Below are 21,806 nucleotides of genomic sequence, written 5' to 3'. Positions count from 1 at the left end.
GGGAGGGCGAATCCCAAGCATCATGGGGACAGCCTAGGAGTTCCGGAATCTTCTAAACCCCTTGCTGATTCCAGGAAAAGGATCACTGAGAAGTGGATCCCGATGGCAGGCAAGCTATTCCCAAGTCTTTCTCGTTCTGCACCAACGTGTCTCGTACAGTCTTATTGAAAAGAGTGGAACCATCATATAGGGCATTACTGAAGGATGCCTTGAAGGGCTAAGAAAATGCACAAAGCTGGAGACAGGCGTGACGCCTAATGTCAATACCTGTACCGGCCGCTGTAGCTGTGCCTTTGGTAGCATGGGACAGGAGCCACATAGAGGTATTGGAAACTAAAGTGAGAGTGGCCATATGGAAAGAAAACACCTTCTGCTCTTCTGCCAACATGGACCCTGGGGCAGACTAAGTGACCTCCTTGACCAGGTCTCGCTGAAGTCTGATCACATGTGCCATATAGTTCAGCGCATGTACTGCGAACGTGGCTGAAGTGTAGACCCACTTTCCAAATTGGTCCATGGTCTGGCACTCTCAGTCCAGCGGACAGACCACAGAGCTCTCCGGAGCGAGCAATTTCTTGGTGGCCACCACCACCACCATGGCATCAACCGGGGACCCCTTATACCAGTGCTGCTTGTCTGACAGCACACTAAAAATTCTATCGGGGGGCTTGGGAATGGGCTTCACTGTCTCGGGCTCCTTCCATGCCCAAGATGTAACTAAATCAACAAGTGGATCAGAGGGAGGAGACACACAGGAGGTAGAGGGTCCTGTGCCGAACGCCTCCAGAAACAGTGACTCGTCCGAGTTGGGTTTTTGGACAGACCACCCCCCATGCTGGCGAAGGATTTCCATGATGCCTCCAAAGGAGACAACTTCCAGGAGTGAACGAGAGGAAACCTCCCCTTCCCTCCAAACTGGTGTCTTCTGTGAGGGACTCCGGCAGGGAGTTGAAGTGCCTCCTTCTACATGTGCGTTTCCGAGGAATCTCCTCATGGAGGGCCCTCTGGGGAGGACTCAGACTTCCTGCTGTTCCTGTGGGAGAACTCTCTGGGGCAGAGAGGCAACAGGCTGCCTCGGGGGGGTGGGCAGGATGATGGAATCTGGGAGAGAAAAAGAGGGAGCCAGGACAGACTTGGAGGACAACATCATCAGGGGTCTCGACGGAAGAGAGAACCCTCTCCACCACGTCAAAAGCAAAAAGAGTATGGATCACAGAAGCTGGGGCCGATAATGGGTCTGCAACTCTCTACGTCTAAGGGGGAGCCGAAACAGAGCTTCCCGGCGCTGAGACTCAGAGTGTCAGGGCCGACACTGAAAGCCCCAGCGCCGACACCACCCCCTCTGATCCAGCGCCGAGGCTACAGCTCCTAGAGCAGAGCTGCTCATGGCAATGGCCGACATTGAGGTACCAGGTACCATTGGCACCGAACCCTCGATGCCGAGAGGCCTTGGACTCAAGAACTCCAAAAAAGGGGGTCAGATTGGAGAAGCAGTAATGGGGATAAAGGCAGACTGCATGCTCCCAGCCTTGGAGGAAGGGTCAGGCAAGACTCCCATCTGGATCTGGGTCCAGATGAATTTCCACATCATCTTGTCTACCTCCTTCAGTGAGGCTGCGGGTGGACCGAGACGAGGAAGCCACAGAAACTGGCCTGGAGTTGAGTCAGGGAGAAGCCGACAACAGGGATTGGCCAAAAGAAACTTCTGGCTCTGAGGAAAAGCATGGAGAATGGAGCCGAAGAGAACCCGGGCTGGCAGCTGGCCGTGACTTGGCCGGAGGCTCAGCCGAGGAAGTGCAGTTGGGGGACTGCTTCTAAGGCCTGTCCCGGTGCTTGTGCTTCTCCTTGTCCTCAGAACTCACAGCGGGAGGTTGAGTCCCAGACGCCAGGGCGGAGGAAGCAGGAGCAGCAGTAGAAGTTGAAGCAGGAGCTGCCAAGGAAGGTGGAGAAAGGAGGCCCCTGAGAATCAACTTGCCCTCCTGTCGATCAATGCATGGGGGTTGAATCCCACGCAGATAGAACAGGAGGTGTCCAAGTGGGGAATCCCTAAGCAAACTACCCACAGAGTATGGCCTTCAGAAGGGGGAAGCTTCTGCCCACATCCTATGCATTTCCAGAACCCTGGCTTGGGGGTCTCAGCCATGGTACAGAAAAAAAAATCACCCAGATACACACACTACCACAGATAGAAATAAAGACAGGAAAGAGAGGGCCTTTTTTTTTTTTTTTTTTTTACAGGTAGAGAAGACAGCCGTCTGAGTGCAAAGGTAGGGGAACACTAGCAAAACAAGAATTTAAGAGAAGACACAGAAAGAAGTAGAAAAAGACAAAAGTTTTGAATATTTACTCACCAGGAGCCTGCAATGGACCACGATGTTAGCTAGACGCGCAGCAAACGAGATCTGAGGGCAGGAGGGGGGCAGGGGGCATTATGGGTAAGGGAAGAACTTTGAGCTCGGATCTGATGATAGAAAATGCGGCTGTGTCGGATCCAAGCTGGATCAGATTCCCCACAAGCTGAAGAGCAAATGAAAACAACAACTTCAGATGAGATATTTAAAAAAGCTGCAATATAGAACCAGTGGGAAAAATGACCTCTTACCATTATGATGACACTTTCCATATTATCTTGGAATGTGAATGGCCTCACTGGTACAAACAAAAAGGTAAAAGTATTGAATTTATTAAGAAATGCTGACTGCAAATAGCAATGCTACAGGAGACACATTTGGAAAGAAAGTACAGTTATGTACACTTACCATAAATGTACATGTTCGAGTGTATTCACTGTTGCAGTCATCACATTTGGGTTATCTGTTTGCAGTAGCCCTCAGTCGGCCTGATTATCAAAGTCTTGGGTCCTGCATCGGTTGCTGCCTCATCTTCCATGACATCAGGTAGTCAGGGGTATAAAGCATGCAGCTGATGCCATTACATCAGTTTTTCTTGCCCCAGATGTCAGGTGCCCCCCTTAATGGGAAGCAATTAAATATAAATATACAAGGTTATACCTCCAACAAAAAAGCAAATACACCAAAAAGCTTTTAAGTATAGTAGAGGAGAATAGAGGCATAGCCAAAAGAAGTCAGGGGGCTGGAGGGAGGGTAACCAGGCCTGAAACAGTGAATACACTCGAACATCTACATTTATGGTAAGTGTACACAACTGTACTATGTTCTTCCTGTTTCACTGTTGCAGTCATCACATTTGGGTAGATTCCCAAAGCTAAGGATGGGAGGAGAAATTTAGATAGCATTAGGACCAGCTATAAGGCCCTGCAAGACTGCAGTGGCAAAACCAGCTTTGGATTTAGAGAAAAATGGCAAATGGTAATGCATACCTCCAGGTAACAGCTTCTAGGATGTCTCTGGCAGGGACACCTCTGACAAAGGCTGCAGAGGTAGATGCAGCCCTGGTTGAATGGGGTCTAATCCCCTGTGGGATAAGTTTCCATGGTGCTTACAGCAGAAATGAATGCAAGGGCCTATCCATTTAGAAGAATGCAAGGGCCTATCCATTTAGAAATGGTTTGCTTTGAAATAGCCTTCCCTTCTGCCCCTGCAGCAAATGCCACCAGCAGTTGTTCAGATTTCCTTTGAGGTTTAGTCCTGTCCAAGTAAAATGTAAGCTGTCTGTGCACATCTAAGGAGTGCAGAATCTGTTCCCCTTTGTTCTGTGGATTAGAAAAGAAGGTTGGCAAATTAATGGACTGATTAAGAGCCACACTGGATACCACCTTGGGTATATGAAAGAGGGATTGGTCCTGACGGACACCCTGTCCGCATGAAAGATGATGAAAGGCTCTACTGCCATAAGGGCCTGTAATTCAGATACCCTTCTTGCTGAAGTGATTGCTAAAAGGAAAGCTGTTTTCCAAGAAAGGAATTTTAACTCTGCAGTTGCAGCTGGCTCAAAGGGAGGAAGGGTGAGTTTTTATAATACAAAATTAAGGTCCCAGGCTGGAGTTGGGGCTCTCCTGGGTGGTCATAAGTTTTTGGCCCCTCTGAGGAACTGCTTGAGCAGTGGGTGAGAAAAGTATGTTGAAATGAGCTGAAATGGCTGAGGTGTGAATTTTGGAGGAGGAAAAGGAAAGGCCCATGTGAAGCATCTCAGTTGCATATTGAAGAATCTGAGGTAAATTTGGCACTGCAGTGGCCACCCCTTGAGTTTGGTTCCGGGCACAAAATCTTTTCCATTTTTCAGCATAAGATTTCCTAGTACTAGGTCTCTGCCTCCAAAATAACACCTAACATTTGTTTACGGAGGGATGGTAACAGAGAGATTAGATAATTAGCCAGGCTGCCAGGTTCAGGGTTTGAAGCTGGGGGTGCAGAATCTGGCTCTCCTGCTGAGACAGCAGGGTAGGGGTGTGAGGTAGGTGCCATGGGCCCAGCTGTGACACACTGCGCAAGAGGGGGTACCAGTGTTGGCGTGGCAAGTCTGGTGCAATCAGTATCATCCTTGGTTTGTCCTGTTTGATTTTTAGTAGAACATTGGAGAGGAGAGGCAGAAGAGTAAAGGCATAAATTGATAGATTTTTCCAGCTGAAGGACAGAGCATCCACTTTCCAAGCTTGTTTGTGGGGAGTCCTTGTGCAGAATTTGTCCAATTGGTAGTTGTGGGGGAGGCAAACAGGTCTATATCTGGGGTCCCCCATTTGTTGATCAACATGTTGAAAATCTTTAGTTCCAGTTTCCACTCGTGCAGGTCCATGAGATTTCTGCTTAGTTCGTCTGCCAGTGTATTTCGTTTTTCTGGCAAGAATTGAGCCTGTGGATGTACTTGGTAGCTCAAGGCTGTGTTCCACAGAGCTATGGCTAGTCTGCAGAGAGGGTAAGAATGGGTACCCCCCCCTGCTTGTTTACGTACCAGTAGTGTTTGTCCGTCTTTACCATTAATTGTCCTGGAAAAATGCGGTCCGTGAAGGCTGTCAGAGCATTCTGTACAGCAAACATTTCTTTTTGATTGCTATGCAGGTGCATATGACTTGGGTTCCATTTGCCGTGAATGCACTTCCCTGCCAGGTGAGCCCCCCATGCATAGTCTGATGCGTCTGTTAGCGTTTGGGTGGCAGGGGGTAGAGTGAATGGTAGTCTCTTGTTTTGCTGGCAGGCGTCTATCCACCCAAAGGAATTCTAACCATAGGCAAGGAATGATGGTAATCATTGCTTCTAGATCCTGAGAATATTGACACCATAGGTTTTTTAGATACCATTGTAGTTTCATCATATGCAGTCTTGCATATGGAATTAGTAGAATGCACGAGGCCATGAACCCCAAGGCTTTCAGTATTTGCCTTGCAGATATAGCAGGGTTGTCAAATGAATTTGTTTCTCTGGCATGAGGAAAGCCATCTGGGAAGTCGAGTTCAAGCTTGCTCCCAGGAATATAATTTGTTGGCAGGGTACCAGATATGATTTATTTTCATTTATGGTGTACCCCAGACAAGTTAACACTTTTTGTGCAAATGCCAGATGATTCAAAAGCATGTCCTGGCTTTCTGCCTGAATTAGACAATCGGCCAGGTATGGGTATATTCAAATATTTCTTTGCCTACAAAATGCAATGACATGAGCTAGGCACTTTGTGAATACCCTGGGCGCAGTAGATAAGCCAAAGGGCAGTGCAGAGAATTGATAGTGCATGCAGCCTGCTTTGAAGCATAGTTATTTTCTGCAAGATTCCCTGATTGGGATGTGCAGGTAGGCTTCCTTTAAATCCAATGTTGCCAACCAGGCATTTTTGCCTATCATGGTAAGCAACTGGTGAAGACTTAGCATCTTGAATTTTGGAATCACCAAAAAGGTGTTTAGGATAGACAGGTCCAGTATAGGACGCCATGAGTTGTCTTTTCTGGGTACCAGGAAAAGCCTTGAGTAGAAACCTTGTCCCATTTCCTCTTCTGGTACAGTATGAATAGCCTTTAATCTTGAGAGAGAGGGTACTTGCTTTTGAGCCTCTGCCCACTGACTTGGGGGTAGATCTGGCCAACCGTTTCGGGTTGGTAATGTGTGGAAGTGAAATCTGTATCAATGGGAAACTGTTTAAAACCCGTTTGTACAGAGTAATGAGTTCCCAGTTTTTTGCTTGCAGAGCAATCTTTCCCCCTAAGGGAGCAGTCAGTTGAGAAGTGCTTGGAAGTTTTAAAATTAAGTCATTGAGACAGCTTAGAATAGGGGGGAGTCTTACTACTCCCTGATTTGGAAGTGGGAGCCCCCCACAGCTTAGTCCTGTGCGTACCCTGGGAATGAAGCCTGGGTGTACTGCTGGTTTAGATTTGAACTGAGAAGGCCTGGAAGAGGCAGGAAAAGACCAATTTTTTGAGGGCCAATGCCTACTAAATCTAGGAGGTTGCACTTGTAAAATATGTTTAACGGTTTGCATAGATTTAGCTTTTTCCTCCATCTTTTTAAGAACTTCTTCTGCTTTGCCACCAAACAGGCAGTCCTGATCTAAGGGAGCATCCAGCAATTTAGTTTTAACATGATCTGGCAAAGATTGCTCCTTAAGCCAAGCATGCCTTCTAAGTACAGACCCCGTGACAGCCGCCCTGCAAGATGCCTCCAGTAAATCAAAACCACATTGCAAAGTATGTTTTCCAACCTGTTCAGCACAATGCATTAAATCCTGTAAATCCTTATTTTCAGCACAATCAGGAATCATCATTTTCTGTTTAAGCAATCCAATAATATGCTGCTGATACTTTAACATATGAAATTGGCAAATTAAGGCCCTGATGTCCAAGGTTGCAGAGGTGTAAACCTTCTTACCCCATCTATTCAGGGCCCTGGAATCTCTATCAGAGGGGGAAGGATTTTTAGCAGTAGTAGCCTTAATGCCCTTGGGAACCTGTGAAATTATCTCAGGATCCACAGTAGGATTTTTAAAATGGAACTTGTGAGAATCAGGAACCCTGTAATATCTATCAGGTTTTCTGGGAGCAGGAGATAAAGAGTCAGGGGCTGAGCTAGATTCCGAAAAGGCATAGTCAACAATGTCCAGCACAGGAGGGATAGCTAAAGGCCTGTGTTGGGACAGAAGTAAGAAATCTCTAAGCATTTTTAGAATTAGAGTAATCCTGGATTTCCCCAGTGAAAATGCTCCCTAAGAGTATGCAAGTTTTCACGAAAAGAAAAATCCTCTGGGGGAGAAGCAGAGGGAATAGAGTCCTCTGCATCTGAATCCTCATAGGTGGATAAGGGTAAATCCTGGTCATCAGAGGAGACAGAAATTTCAAAATCTTGGTCAGAAGAATCATAAGCAAATTCAGCTCTAGGCCTCTTAGAGAGGGAAGGCTGGTTTCCCCTGATTAAAGTAACAAGGTTTTCAGCCATTCTTATTTGTTTTTTAGGCATAGAGGCCTGACCATGTGGTCAGGGCGTCTGTTTCCTAGTCATGGTTCGATTTTTAGGCCTAGAAAAAGAAGATGGTGTTGGTTTAATATGCAAGTCAGTAGGCCTGAATACACCCTCAGAAGCCGGTGCCTGCACAGCGGCTCCAGACCTATCCAAGGTAGAGACATCCGCAGGTTCCACAGTTGAAGCATCTCACGGCATACCGGACTCCGAATGGGTCTCAGTAGGGGCCTGCAAATCTGAAGTAGCGGGCATCAGGGGCTGCGAAAGCAGCTCACCGAGTACCGGTGAACTGACGACTAGCTTAGGAGAAGCGTCCTCGGCAGCTTTGGACCTAGGCTGCCTGTCTCTCTCTTTATCTTTGCGTTTTTTCAGAATGTCGGTAGTCGTGTGGCTTATCTACGACATATCTGGATAATTGAACAGAGTACCAAAATATTTAGAAGCGAAAATGTACAGACGATGAACAGTTCGTGGTGTAAATAAGGCACAAAATTGACAGCGAGGTACGTCGTGGTCAGGACCTAGGCAAGGAATAGTTTGTTTCTTACGGCTTTTCCCGGTTAGGGGTCGCCACAGCGGAACTCCGGTCCGCTAATGACTGGCAGTAGAGTTTTACGTGCTGGCTTGCCGGGCCTAATGCATAACCTTCAACGAAGGAACGCCCATTCACGCATGTCGCCACACAGAAGATGCTCTAACTGAGAAAGGAATACAGTATGAATTAAATTCTTTGAGGTATTTGCTTTCCACAAGAAATACAATTACTGGCTTTTATTGACATCGGTTTAGAGCAAGAAAAAAAGTTTCCCCAATGGGGTACTTAGATTTAGTTGAAGACTTTGGTTCTGAAACTCGAAAACGAAAATTTCAGGAGTTGGACTGGCACTTGCAAACTGCTTCTGCTTAGGACACTGCACAGCAAGAAAGACTGATGTAATGGCGTCGGCTACATGCATTATACCCCTGACTACCTGACGTCACGGAAGATGAGACGGCAACCAATGCAGGACCCAAGACTTTGATAATCAGGCTGACGGAGGGCTACTGCAAGCAGATAACCCAAATGTGAAGACTGCAACAGTGAAACACGAAGAACATCTGAGTGTATGTGAAGTTGATAAACGATTTCAAGATGGGTATTAAGCAATATCATGAACAAAATAAAACAGGAGTGCTTATATTTATTGCTGGAGGAACTGCAATACTGATGGAAAAGAAAAAAAAAAGATTATAATGGCAGATTTGTGGTAGTAAGGTGCTACTGACAAGGGATGACAATTACAGTGGCATGTATTTATATTTCACCTAAAACTACTGCTTTGGAGCCTAATAAAATTTGTGGAGAAATAATCAAATTTCAACAGGCAAAATTACTTATAGGTGGAGACTAGACTTTGATTTGCAACAAAGAGGATGTATCTTGGAGGGGACCTACAAGAGAAAATGTAACTAAAGAGGGTAGATTAATGAAGAAATATATGAAAATATTTAGTATGAAAGATGTGAATTCAGTAGGAGGAACTCAGAATTTACATATTCTCCAAGGTACAATAACAGAAGTAGATCAGACAAATTATATTTCACAAGAACATGTGTATTTAATCGAGAACTTTGATACCCATCCCACTATTTCAGATGATCCATTAACAATTACCTCGATAAAAATGCAGCACAATAAAGTAAAGATGAGAAACTGGCACTTCATCTACCTGTTAAAGAGAGAGGAATTTAAGGAACAGCACAATGGAAATTATCTGGGAGTTGTTAGGGAAGACAGAAAGTAGTCCAGAATTTATAACTAGTGAGCGAGATAAAATCAAAGTGTAGTTTAAAAACAGGGGAGTAATAAAAAGAGAGATCTGATTAAGTAGTAAATTATTTAGAGAGGCTGACAGAGGTTAAATTATTACAGAATAAGGGGAATCTCACAGAACAAAAGTTACAATTGCAGAGTAATAAACAAAATAAAGGAGTACCTGGATAATGTACATCAGTTTAGAGAGACTGCTAAGGATCATAGGATTTTACTAGGCTATCCACCTGGAGGTCATTTCAAGCCTAGCCATTGTGTCCCAATGTAATACCATAGATATGCTACTCAATACTCAGGACTGCATTTAGTAATGACTGTCCATGTCCAAGAAGGTTGTAGGCGCTATATCCCAGGTAAGAATCTACAGTGCCCCATCCACTCATCCAGGTTCCTTTTGAACAGCGTCATAGAGGTGCTCTTTTTCACATGAATTGGTAGCCTATTCCAAAGATGCGTCAGTCACTGGAAAACAAATCTGTCCCTCCAGCATGTCCTATGGAAGTCACAGGCCATATTTAGGTCCCTGGAACAAGTAGCTCTAGTCTTGTTTGACTTACAGATGTGCAGTAAGTTCATTAGGTTTGGGTCTGAGATTGCTCTGTAAGCCAGGCATAAGTCTCCCATAAGTAGTCTATACGATACAGAGTACAGTGACAAGGATATTACTGGTCTGTGTAAGGCACGTGTCAGAGTCCCTTGATCTTCTTTGTTAGAAACCTCTGAAGTCGCTCCAATTGCTGAAAGTGCTTTGTATGGTACATGCCAAACAGAGCTTTATACACAATTATGGATTTGATTAGTGCAGAGTATAGAGGGATTATAACCTCTTTTACTCTCAAGGCAATGCCTTTATTAATCAAGTGTGCTACTTAGAAAGCTTTCCTTACTACAGTAGACATGTGGTTGTCAAAGTTATGGTCGCAGTCAACTTGTGATCCCACATCTCATACCCCTTCATAAGTACTTAGGGTACTGTTGTTGAGACCATGACTAAGACACCAGTCACTGGTCTAAGTAAGACTGTCCTGGAGTATATGGACATCATTTGGGGTTTCAATAACTGCACCTAGTTTGGAGTTGTCCGCAAACCTTGTCAGCCACAAGCCCTAGTTTTGGCCTGAACTTCTGAGAAGTATACACCACCAAACAGTAGGGAGCCCAGCAGTGACTCTTTTCGCACTCCACTGGTGACAGGGTCTGTTGGTTGATGTGGAGTCACCCACTTTGATAGTGTGTGTCCAGTTTGAGCCAGATGGTAACCCATCTTACAACAAAGGGGTTTACATTTAGTTTGCCAAGTTTATTGGTAATGCCTGAGTGCGGGATTGTGTCGAAAGCCTTTGCCAAGTCAAAGTACACGGTGTCCACAAATTTGCCTTAGTCAATGGCCCTGGTTACATTTTTGAAGAACTCCACCAGATTTAACAGGCAGGATCAGCCCTTGACAAAACCAAATTTGGTTGGATCCACAGTTTGGAGGTTGTCTATGTCTTTATTTACAAGGTCCATAATGATATGGTCCACGGCATTAGAGACAAGGCTAGTCAAACTTATGGGCCTATAATTACCCAGGTCTGCTCCTAGGTCACTTTTGTGGAGGGGAATAACTGTTGCTGTTCTCCATTCCACAAGACAAAGCCTGTGGTTAGGCTGTGATTGAAAAGGGTACTTAAAGGTGATGCCAGTTCATGTTTTAGCCTGTTTAGAAGACAGCCTAAGATGCAGTCTGGTCGCATAGAAGCTGTGGTGTTTGCCTTGGACAAGGCTTTAATGATGTGTTCTTCAGATATGTAGGGTGGGGGGCAAGGTTTGTGATGAGTCTGGAGGGGATAAGGGAGTGAAATTTTTACCAAACCTATCTGCTAGCATGTTTGCTATTTCTGTGGGGTCAGCGTGTGCAATACCATTATTTACTAATTCAGCACATGTCCTATCTTTTAGGTCACATACGCAGCTGTAAAAAGGCCTTATGGTTAACCATGGATGCTTGCTAAGTTTTTCTCAAAGATGTCCTTAGAGGATATGGCATGTTGTCTTATCTGCCAGTTGAGGCTGAGGAGGGTGCTTTTCCACATTTGTGGCCTTGCCTTGGTTTTCTTGGACATCAACTTTTTGCATTTGTTGTGAAGTTTGTTGATGCTGGATGCCCACCATGGTGGCTTGTTTTTACTGGGGGCTCTAGCTTTGATTCTTTCTGGTACAGCTGAGTCTATACACTTACACAAATGATTGTACAGGACTTTGGTGTAAGCTTCAGTGCAGTTACCACTTCCAGCTGGGGATGGAGCTTGGAATGCATTTACACCTTCCCCTAGGAGGACATAGGTTGCCTTGGTGAGGTTTGTTTAGTCTGACTTCACCCTTTGTGAGTTCTGGTGTTGGTGTCAGCTCGAAGGTGACTGGTTTGTGGTCAGATTTAACTAATGAGGATCCGACAGTTGCAGCAGTGCATCCATTTGTCATGTTAGTGAGGACCAGCTCTAGTATGTTTATTCCTCTTGTTGGGGTATGAACAATTTGTTCCAAGGCATTTGAGTTAAAGTCAAGGAACTTTTACACTAGTGAGTTAGAACTACAGTTGGTTTCCCAGGTGATGGTGGGATAATTGAAATCCCCTATAACCAGAGTGTTCAGGAATATTTGGATCGACTCCAGTTTGGTCAAGTAGGCTTTGTGCACATCATGACCCATGGAGGGGATCAATAACTGGCTATGACTTGAATGGGGATCTTGCCCACAGTAACAAACTGGGAGTAACTCCATGGAGTTGTCCAGTCTAACTAGAAGGGAGGTGAAGTTATCTCCAACACATATAGAAACACCACCTCCTCTGGTTCTCACATGTTCGTTTTGCAGTCTGAAGGTGTGGAAAGTATTGTAGCCTTGTAAGGCCAGGATACTCTGAGACCTTGAAACACGTTTTTGTCACTGCACAGACATCTAAAATTTTCCAGTGACAGTTCTTCCAGGGTGTGCAGTTTTTGGTTTTAGCTCCTAGCGTTTAGCAGCATGACCCTTACTTTGTTACGACTGGCAAAATTCATGTCATTAAGTTTGTTTTCAAGACCATACCTAAAAATCAACTATTTTTTTTTTTTTTTACAACTTCAGAGCACAAAAAACTTTTGGTACAATGACTTATGCAACAGAAAGTAGAAAAAAGAAGTTATGTACTTACCATAACGTTCCATGTGAGTTGTTCATCTCGCCTTCATTCTTTACTGATGGGTTTGGAGCCGATCCCTCGGCTCCAATACAGCCAATTGCAAAGCTCGAGGTCTTCAAACAGCTCGAGGCCAAGTCCATATCCCATGATGCACCTGTGAATTACCTCAGATCTTGTTTGCTGTGTATACTAATACCATATGACATTGTTACATTCCTAGAGAAAAGAAAGAGAAGGTTTGAATAACCAGAATGGAACCAGCATCTCGGTCATCTATCAACCCAGGAGGGGGTAGGAGGGAGGAACGTAAGAATGAATGCAAGATGAACAACTCACATGGAATGTTATGGTAAGTACAGAACTCCTTTATGTGAAGTTGTTCAATCTCACCATTCATTCTTTACGGATGGGTAGCGTCCCAAGCACCATCAATCTCAGGTGGCTCACGGGAGTATATTTCTCAGGACCGTGGATCCAAAGGAAGCCCTGTCCCTGGAGGCCTAGTCAACTTTGTAATGAGTGATAAAAGGTATGAGGTTTTGACCAAGTGGCTGTTGCACAAATATCAACGGGAAGTCTAGCAGAAAAGGCAGATGATGTAGAAACTGCTGTGGTTGAGTGAGCTTTAATCTTATGTTGCAAAGGCATACAGGCAGCTGAATAGGCAAAGGTGATACAATCAGATAACCATTTAGACAGTTGGTTCTCCCTTCCTGGAGTCTGAAAATTAAACAAAAATCTGGTCTGTTTTTCTGAAATCGTTTGTTCTATCCAAATAAAATCGGAGCTGTCTGTGAACATCAACTTTGCGCAACAAATACTTAAATTGTTACAATGGTTAGGGAAGAAGACTGGCTAATCAATAACTTGGTTAAGATTGGTTTCAGTGCAAATTTTGGGCAAGAATGAGGGATTTGTTCCAAATGAGAGACTGTCAGCATGGAATACCAAATAGGGAGGTTTGATGGATAAAGCCTGAAGCTTTGACACTCTGCAGGCAGAAGTAATAGCTACCAGTAAGATGGTCTTACAAGACAAAAATGTGAGATCACAAGATGAAGCTGGTTTAAAAGGGGGAAGAATTATACATGAAAGCATAACACTTAGAATCCATGGAGAATAGGGAGATTTCACAGGTGGTCTAATATGAAAAGTCCCTTTGAGAAAGGCTTTGGATAACTTGTGAGACATGATATTCAAACCTTCAAATCCAAGATGAAAATTAGAAATAGCAGCCAACTGAACCCGAACTATTGCTGCTGCAACCCCTTTGTTGAAAATCAGTCAAGAATTCTAAGATGGAAGCCATAGGGGCTTGGTAAGGATCAATATTATTTTTAGAGGCCCATATAGAAAATGTCTTCCATTTGCTCAGATATAGCTTTCTGGTAGAAGATTTATGAGAGGGCAAAAGGATCTGTTTTGTCTCATTGGAAAGGTTATGGGACCTGGCTATGATGAGAACTGGAGCAGCAAAGCTGTCAGCTTGAGGGACTGTAAAAAAGGATGAAGGTCCCCCGACGGGTGTGTCAAAGTCTGAAACTGAGTCCAGGATCTAGGGATCCTTTAAAAGATGACGTCGAAGGAAAGGGAACCAAATCTGACGAGGCCAGTGAGGGGCTATAAGAATGACGGTCCTTCCCAGGGATTTTACTTTCTGTAGAACCTTGGGTATCAACGGGATTGGTGGAAATGTATAGAGGAGAACCAGAGGCCAATCATGCACGAGTGCGTTCCTTGGGGCTTCTCCCGTGGGGGGAAATCAGGTAAATGTAGCTTCTGCATTTCGTATTCATGTTACTGGCAAAAAGGTTGCAGCAAGGCTGGCCCCACCTTCAGAATATCCTGTCCGCTATTTCTTTCTTGAGGAACCACTCTTAGGGCAACAAGACTGCCCTGCTCAGTTTGTCTCCCCGGGATGTGCGTTGCCAACAGAAAGCGCTGGGTGGAAACAGCCCACTGCCAAACTCTGACAGCCTCTCGACAAAGGGGGTTCAATCTGGTTGTACGATCTGGTTCCCTTCTTGTTTGTTCAAATACCAGACAACCGACATGTCTGCCTAAATCGCAATTGTACCTAGAGGAAGAGAGTCCTGAAAGTACTGCAACGCCAAAAGTACTGCTCTCATCTCTAGGACATTGATATGCAGATGTGTATCTTGATCGGTCCAGTCTTTCCCTGAAAATGGTCTCCCCCCACCCTAGCAGGGAAGCGTTCGTGGTCACAGTGGCTTCTGGAGGGGGTGGCACAAATGAGCGTCCTATCATGACATGAAGTGAGGTCAACTGCCACTGAAGGCCCTTCTTGCAAGAATTTGTAATCATAGTGTGATTCATGGGTAGCTCTTGGTAAGACCATTGAGTGAACAACAGCCATTGAAGTACCCGCATGTGCATCCGAGCTAGTGTTATGGCTAGAATTGCTGCTGCCATCATGCCCAATACTTTCAGAACTTCCGATGCTGGTGCTTTGTCTTTTGATATCAGGATGCTGAAATGTTGACGAATGAGAAGGACTCTTTCCATTGGAAGTCTTAAGAGTGGTGGAGGTGGTGTCCAACTCTGCCCCAATAAAAACGATATGCTGCGATGGTGACAAGGCAGATTTTTCTGAGTTGATTGTAATGCCCAGATGATTGCAGAGTAACAGAGTGGACTCCCTGGCCTGAATGAGTTGATGTCTGGTGGCGGCAGTAAGGAGCCAATCGTCTAGGTATGGAAACACCTGGAATCCTATACGCCTCAGGTAAGCCGTGACCACTGCCATGCCTTTGAACACTCTGGGGGCTGTAGTGAGACCAAAGGGCAGGGCTCGAAACTGATAATGATTAGCTCCCAGCCGGAAGCGCAGGTGATCCTTGAATGACCTGGCCATTTTTATGTGATAATACGCATCCTTGAGATCTACAGAGCACATCCAACTGTCTTTCCCTATAAAGGAAGTACAGACTGAAGCGTGACCATCCAAAACTTCTCTTTCTTTACGTATTGGTTCAGTATGCTGAGGTCCAATATGGGTCTTCAGTTCCCAGTCTTCTTTGGAACCAAAAAGAATATGGAGTAAGTTCCGGATTCTGTTTGGTCTGCTAGGACTGGTTGGATGACTCTTTTTGCTAGCAATGTTTGAACCTCTATAGTTGCCTATTCCCTGTAACTGGGTGGAACATCTGGGATTTTTCTTACGATTGGAAGGGGGGGAGTGACGAATGGAATGAAATACCCTCTGGAAATGATGCTTTGTACTCAGCTGTCTTTTTGTTATTTTGAGCCAGGCGTGTGGGTACAAAGACAAGCGACTCCCAACTGCCTCCAGAGCAGGACAGTTGGGCCTCCTCTCAGGAGTGTTGGTGAGGCTTCCCAGAAAAGTGATCTCCGTCCCCTTGGTGTTGCGGACCCCTCTGCCGCGCGGACGGCATCTTCCATTATTACCCCCTCTGCCACTGGAAGAAGGGTTCACCACGTGTGTCCTGAAAGGCTCCTTGGGCTTTTCGGAACCACATTTTTCCTCTCCTTTGACCTTCAAGATAAGGTCGGGTAGGGGTGGAAAAACGAACCCCGGCGGCAGACAGAGTTCTTTCAGTCCTGTTCACACCTGGTTAAGGTTTCCTTCACTTTAAGCCCGAAAAGGGATGAGTCATCAAAGGGAGTGTTCACGAAGGATGATGTGAAGGGCTCCGTGAAGGAACACAAGCGCATCCAGGATGGTGGTCTAAGAGTGATTCCTGTACCCGTTGCCCTACTCATTCCATCAGCTGCATAGGATATGAGAAGCATGGATGAGTTGACAATAGAATTTAGGGTAGCAAGCTGAGCACTAACTTTGTCGGAGGCTCCTGCAGCTACTGTACCCTGAAGAGCATCTCCCAACTCCTTAAGGAGAGCTCTTCGCAACCTAGTGAAATGGGTTAAGTAGTTCAGTAGAGAGCAAATGTCACTGAACTGAACATACGCTACCCATATGTATCCATAATCCTGGAGTCCCTGTTAGGAGGATGGATAGATGAGGAAGTCTCAGACATTTCCTTCTTGGTGGCCGCCGCCAACACCATGGCATCAACCGGAACACCTTTAGTTAAGAATGCTTTGCAAGGTGGGGCAGAAATAAATTTATTAGGCCTCCTAGGGACAGGCTCCATGGTACCCAGAGACTCCCACACCCTTCGTGAGACCAGCTGCATCAGCTCATAGAAGGGCGGAGACACCCAAGAGGTGGAGGGCTGAGATGCGAAAGCCTTCAGGAGAACTAACTCATCCTTAGTAGGGCTTTTGGACTGCCAATCACCCTAATGATGCCTAATGATCTCGAGTATCTCAGCGAAGGAGATATCCTCAGAGGGGGACCGTGGGGACCCTTCTGACTCATCTAAGTCCGTATCCGATGTGAGAGACTCCTGAGGGGAGTCGAGGTGTTTCCTCTTGCACAATCTCTTCCTGGGAACCTCATCAGTGGGAGCCTCTGGTGAGGTCTCAGAAGAGCAGGGGCCACCCATTGGGACTTCCTGAGGCTCTGGGTCTCTATGTTTGGTTAGGAAGTGTGATGCAAAAGCAGATACAGGCACTTTTGGGGAGGAGGAGGGCATACCCGAGGTCGAGGATGCCCTAAGAGACATGACTCTCCTCATAGCATCGAAAGCACCTCTATTCTGATGTGAGGGAGCCGACGGATCAGAGGAAACCATCGACGCCCCCGGCACCGGGACAGTGGGCTCCGAGCCAGAGGTAGGAGCCGAGCTCATCCAAGCCGAGGCCCTGAGAGGCAAAGTCGGGACTGACAAGTCAGTCCAACTGATCTCCCCGGACCTGACCAGAAAGTGTCAGCTCCTAGAGTCCTTGACAGGCACTGAGGACGTCAGAGTACACAGAGCCGAAGACACTGGACCAGGCGCCGGCTCCAAGGGTTCCACTAACATTAGGTCTGCCTACTCCGGCTCCGAAGGACCAGCATGGCTCGGAGGAGGAATAGAAAGAGTCGGTGCAATGGTCTTCGGCTTCAAAACCATTTGGGTCAAAGCTGATAACATTTTTGGCTAATGCCAGTGCTGACAACATTTTTGGCTAATGCCAGTGCTGACAACAGCTTCTGTATCACACAATCCACGTCCAGTTCCAATAGGCTGATAGATGATAGAGACAATCTTACCGAAGGTGGTACCGACTGGAGGACAGGATGCTTCGGAGACCGGTTCCAGGATTGCGGACCAGTTCCGAAAGGAAAAGACTGTCGGCTCTGAGGGCAGTGGAGCCGAAGTCGATGACTTCTTTGACTTTTTCGAGTCCGATGTCTTGGAATTCTTTGAAGACTTACTGGAACCATCCTGGTTACTCAAAGCTTCTTGAAATGAATGCTTCAGCAAGCCTCTATCGATCAGTTTCCTTTTCCTTTCCTGCAGGACCCTAGAGGAGAAGGAATGACAAATGGCAAAACTGTCTTGCAAATGCAGAGCCCCTAGACAGTAAACACAGTTAACGTGGCTGTCTGTAAATGACATTTTCTGGCCACACTTTGGGCATTTTTTTGAACCCAGACTTAGGGTGCTTATCTTGTTCAGCCATAGCACTGAGAAAAAATTTACTGTTACCACAAAAAAACCTAACAGTAATTTTTCACATAATAGGACAAAATTACCACACAAGCCTTAATAAAAGGGCTAAATTACACACACACACAAAATCAATATACAAATGTAATTTCACACAAGCAGACTATACAAAAACAAATAGCTGCTGAGAAACAACCTTATCTAATATAAGTAGTGTTTACTGTAAAATATTTGACAGTAATAAAGAACTAATCCTTATCCAAAACACAGAAGGCTAGAAAGACCACACAGTAAATGTAAGTTACTAAACTATCTAAGAAATGTGACAAAGGCTACTGAATAACATACAGCAAGCTGACAAAAGGAAAAATAGCCTATCTATAATGTCTGAGGTTTACTGTACTAAGCCTGAACTAAAAAACACGGAAGACTACACAGACCACACCTAGATGGAAACTACTACTAACTAGGCCTAAAAAAGGCCAACTAGAATTCTATCAAAACCAACAAATGGGAAGGGAAAACACACTGAAAAGCTATAAGAGCTTTATCAACAATCCTAACCATCTCATAATACTAACTAGCAAAAAACTTTTTTAGAAAATTTTTATGAAAAATTTGCTTATCTGGCCCAAGCTAAATCAGAACTTCCGATCTGTTGCAGCGGCAAAGTAGATCTTAGGTAATTCACAGGTGCATCATGGGATAGGGACCAGACATCGAGCTTTCCAATTGGCCGTATCAAAGCCGAGGGATCGACTCCGAACCCATCAGTAAAGAATGAATGGCCAGCTTGAACAACTTCACATGGGTTGTTGCCAAACTTAAAGAGCCTAAAACAAGAAAAATAACTAGCGATCCTGTAGGAGGTATTGAAGATATTTCAGAAATTTATAAAAAATAGAAAAGTGGGGTAGTCAAGAAAAGGCACAAATGCAAATATTTACCGAAGACATATATGCCAAGGTTAGAGGTAGATGAAACTCAACAGCTAACACTTGATGGGAGGAGATGAGAAAAAAAAAATGGTGGACAATCAATCTCTACAAGCAAGTCTCCAAGAATAGATGGTATTCACTGGAAGTTTGAAAGCTAGGAGAGGAGAAAGTGATAACTATATGGAAGGTTTTAAAAGTATTTTAAATGGAAAACAATAAACGCTGAACCAGTGTAACTCTAAGCTGGTGATGGTTTTTGGTTCCTCCAGTATTTTAAATGGAGGGAAGGCACCAACATCCTGGAAAAAAAGCTGTGGTAGCTGTAATACCTAAAGACATTAAAGACCCATCAGATCCAGCTTCATACAGGCACAATTTAATTTTAAATCATGACCACAGAGTTTATGTTTTAATGGTTAAAAGAATGGTAAAGGTAATGCCAAAATTGATAAATATTGGTCAATATGATTTTGTGGAGGGAAGGCAAACATTTGACATTAACAGAACAATGATAATCCAGAGGGAAGCAGAACATAATACTGCTGCTGTTGGGGAGGCTTAATGTAGACAAAGCATCTGTCAGAGTCAGCTGGGATTTTATGAGTAGGGCAATGGAAGTATTTGCCTTTCTTGATACAATACAGTTAATTAGAAAGATATATGAGGGATTGGAGGTAAAAATCAAAGTAGGAGGACTCCTCTCTTAAGCTGAGTATGAACAGAGGAACCAGGTAAGGGTGTTTCCTTTCCCTTCATTATTTGCAATGTATTCAGAACCACTGGCAAAATAAAATAAAATAAGGGGAATTCAAGGATATAACTGGCATGGTATTCAAGAAAAGTTGGCTTTATTTGCAGATATTATTCTGACTCTGACAGAACCAGAAAAGGACATCTCAGTGTTGTGGAACATTCTGAGACAATTCTGTTTTTGGGGGATATTATTATCAATGTATCTAGAACAAAAGGCTAAAGCTGTATATACACCCACACACATTACTTGGTTCAGCAATATTTATGGTGACATGATAAAATGAAATATTTAGGAGTATGGATTAAAAAAAAAAATTCTGTGGATTTGTGGGAAGAGACTAAAAAAGGTAATAGAAGAAATGTGAAACTATAAGCTCTTCCTATGGATGTGGATAAGACACGAGCAGTGAAAATGTTTTTAGTCCTTTTAGTTTTATACACAGGTCAGGCATATTCTTGTTAACCACCGGAGAAGGAGAAGTTGTGGATAGTAATTAATAAAAAAGAGTTGAAGGATTTTACCCGAGAGGGGAAGAGGACAATAGTCAAATTGGATAAGTTGATCTTTCAAATAGAATAAGGAAGTTTAGAATTACCTAATTTGAAAATATATTTAGAACTACACAGTTAAGGCTCTTAGACATAGCAAGTAGATATCAACAATTCAAAGTGGAAAGGGATGATGATGATGAAAGCAGAGTGGCAATTCAAGAAATAAGGAAAGAGTGGGATTTTGGACGCAGACCCATAAGGAGAATAACAGTCAAATAAAATACTATGGTCCAAATGGAGAGACGATAAAACAGCAAGCGAAGGACAGTAGTATAGCTGGAACCGAATTCAGACTCAAGTCTTGGTGAGTACCTTCACGAGGTGGACCCTGTTTTTCAAAAATCTCACCAAGACGACACTGATATATAGACTGTATTTTATAGAGTATATATCATGGACAGAAGTAGGTTACAAATAAGAGAGAGCTGGAAGACCCAGGATAAAAAAAAGTGCCCAATCCTGGTAGGACTGGAAAACATAAGTGTAAAATCCTCAAAATATGGAAACATTCCTACAATGGGGCTAGGCCAAGCCCAGGGGGATAATGACCCCCTGCTGTAGTAGTAGTAGTCCACAAACATTACAAAAAACGATAGGCCAAATACAGAGACAGAGATGATAGAGTGGACCATTGAGGATAAGAAATTATGTATTGTTACTACTATGCAAGAAGCACAGAATTTCCAGACAGAAGGTATACAAAAAGATTAAGAGAAAAAAGAAGAATGAAAAATACCTCCACAAGAAAAAAACTGTCAGAAGCTTCAAATAAAAACGCATGTTAATACAACAGATTTAAGAAAAACATTACATAGATCAAGAAATCTTGGGCCATTTGGAAAAAGAAGCGACTGAGGAAGTGCAAAAATATAAACAAAATCAAGAGATTTCCGAAAGGTATAAAAAAGAAATATGGATCTGGGAAAGAGAGATAGATCTGATACTGTGCAAAGGAAAAAAGCCAAATTAATCAATACAAAAGAGCAGCCCCAAAGACATTCAAAGAGAAATACAGGCAAAGGCATTAAGATATGGAAAAAAAATCACAATACAAAAAGTAAGATCACAAAGAGGGAATGTAGAACAGAAGATTAGTAAAGTAGAAGTTAAAAAACAGAAGCTGATGTTATGGAATACTTGCAAAGTGAAGGATTTCATGTAGAAAGTCTAACACAGGTTATATCACAGCACTACGGAATGGGTCCCCCAAGTAAGGAGAAACAGAAAGAGCAGGAGACACCTGAAGAAGAAATATGGACACGGGAAAGAAAGAGAGATTCAATATGGTGCAATATTTATGCAAAGGAGAAAGCAATACTAATACATACATAAAACAGCAGCCCCAAAGACAGTTGAAGAGAAATGCAGGCAAAGGCATCCAGATATGGAAAATCTTACAATACAAAAAAAAACAAGAAAACAAAGGAAAGTAGTAGAGAGGATTCGTAATGGAGAAGTTAAAGAAATAGAAACTTTTGTTATGGAGTACCTGTAAAGTGAAGGGTTTAGTGTACAAAATCCAACTCTGATAACATCACAGCAGGAAAGCACAATGGATCCCTAAATTAAGGAGAATCCAGTGGAGCAGGAAACATCTCATCAGTTGTCATATGAAGAGACTTTGGAGCCTTCCACAGGAAACCAGTACAAAAGTTCAACTGGAGTTGCACAGCAAGGAAAGGAACA

At 44.0% G+C, this 21,806-nt stretch overlaps 1 protein-coding gene across 1 annotated transcript in view; it reads right to left on the bottom strand.

The window, feature by feature from the left end:
- Window positions 1-21,806, bottom strand: part of ANKS1A (ankyrin repeat and sterile alpha motif domain containing 1A) — a 3,005,277-nt gene that overhangs the window by 2,459,155 nt on the left and 524,316 nt on the right. The window lies entirely within an intron of this gene.

This window comes from Protopterus annectens, chromosome 7.part0 (genome assembly GCF_019279795.1).
Source record: "Protopterus annectens isolate FY-2018-M chromosome 7.part0, PAN1.0, whole genome shotgun sequence".
Lineage (NCBI taxonomy): Eukaryota > Metazoa > Chordata > Ceratodontiformes > Protopteridae > Protopterus > Protopterus annectens.
Note: the sequence above shows the minus strand (reverse complement) of the source record. Positions and strands in the feature narration are given on the sequence as shown.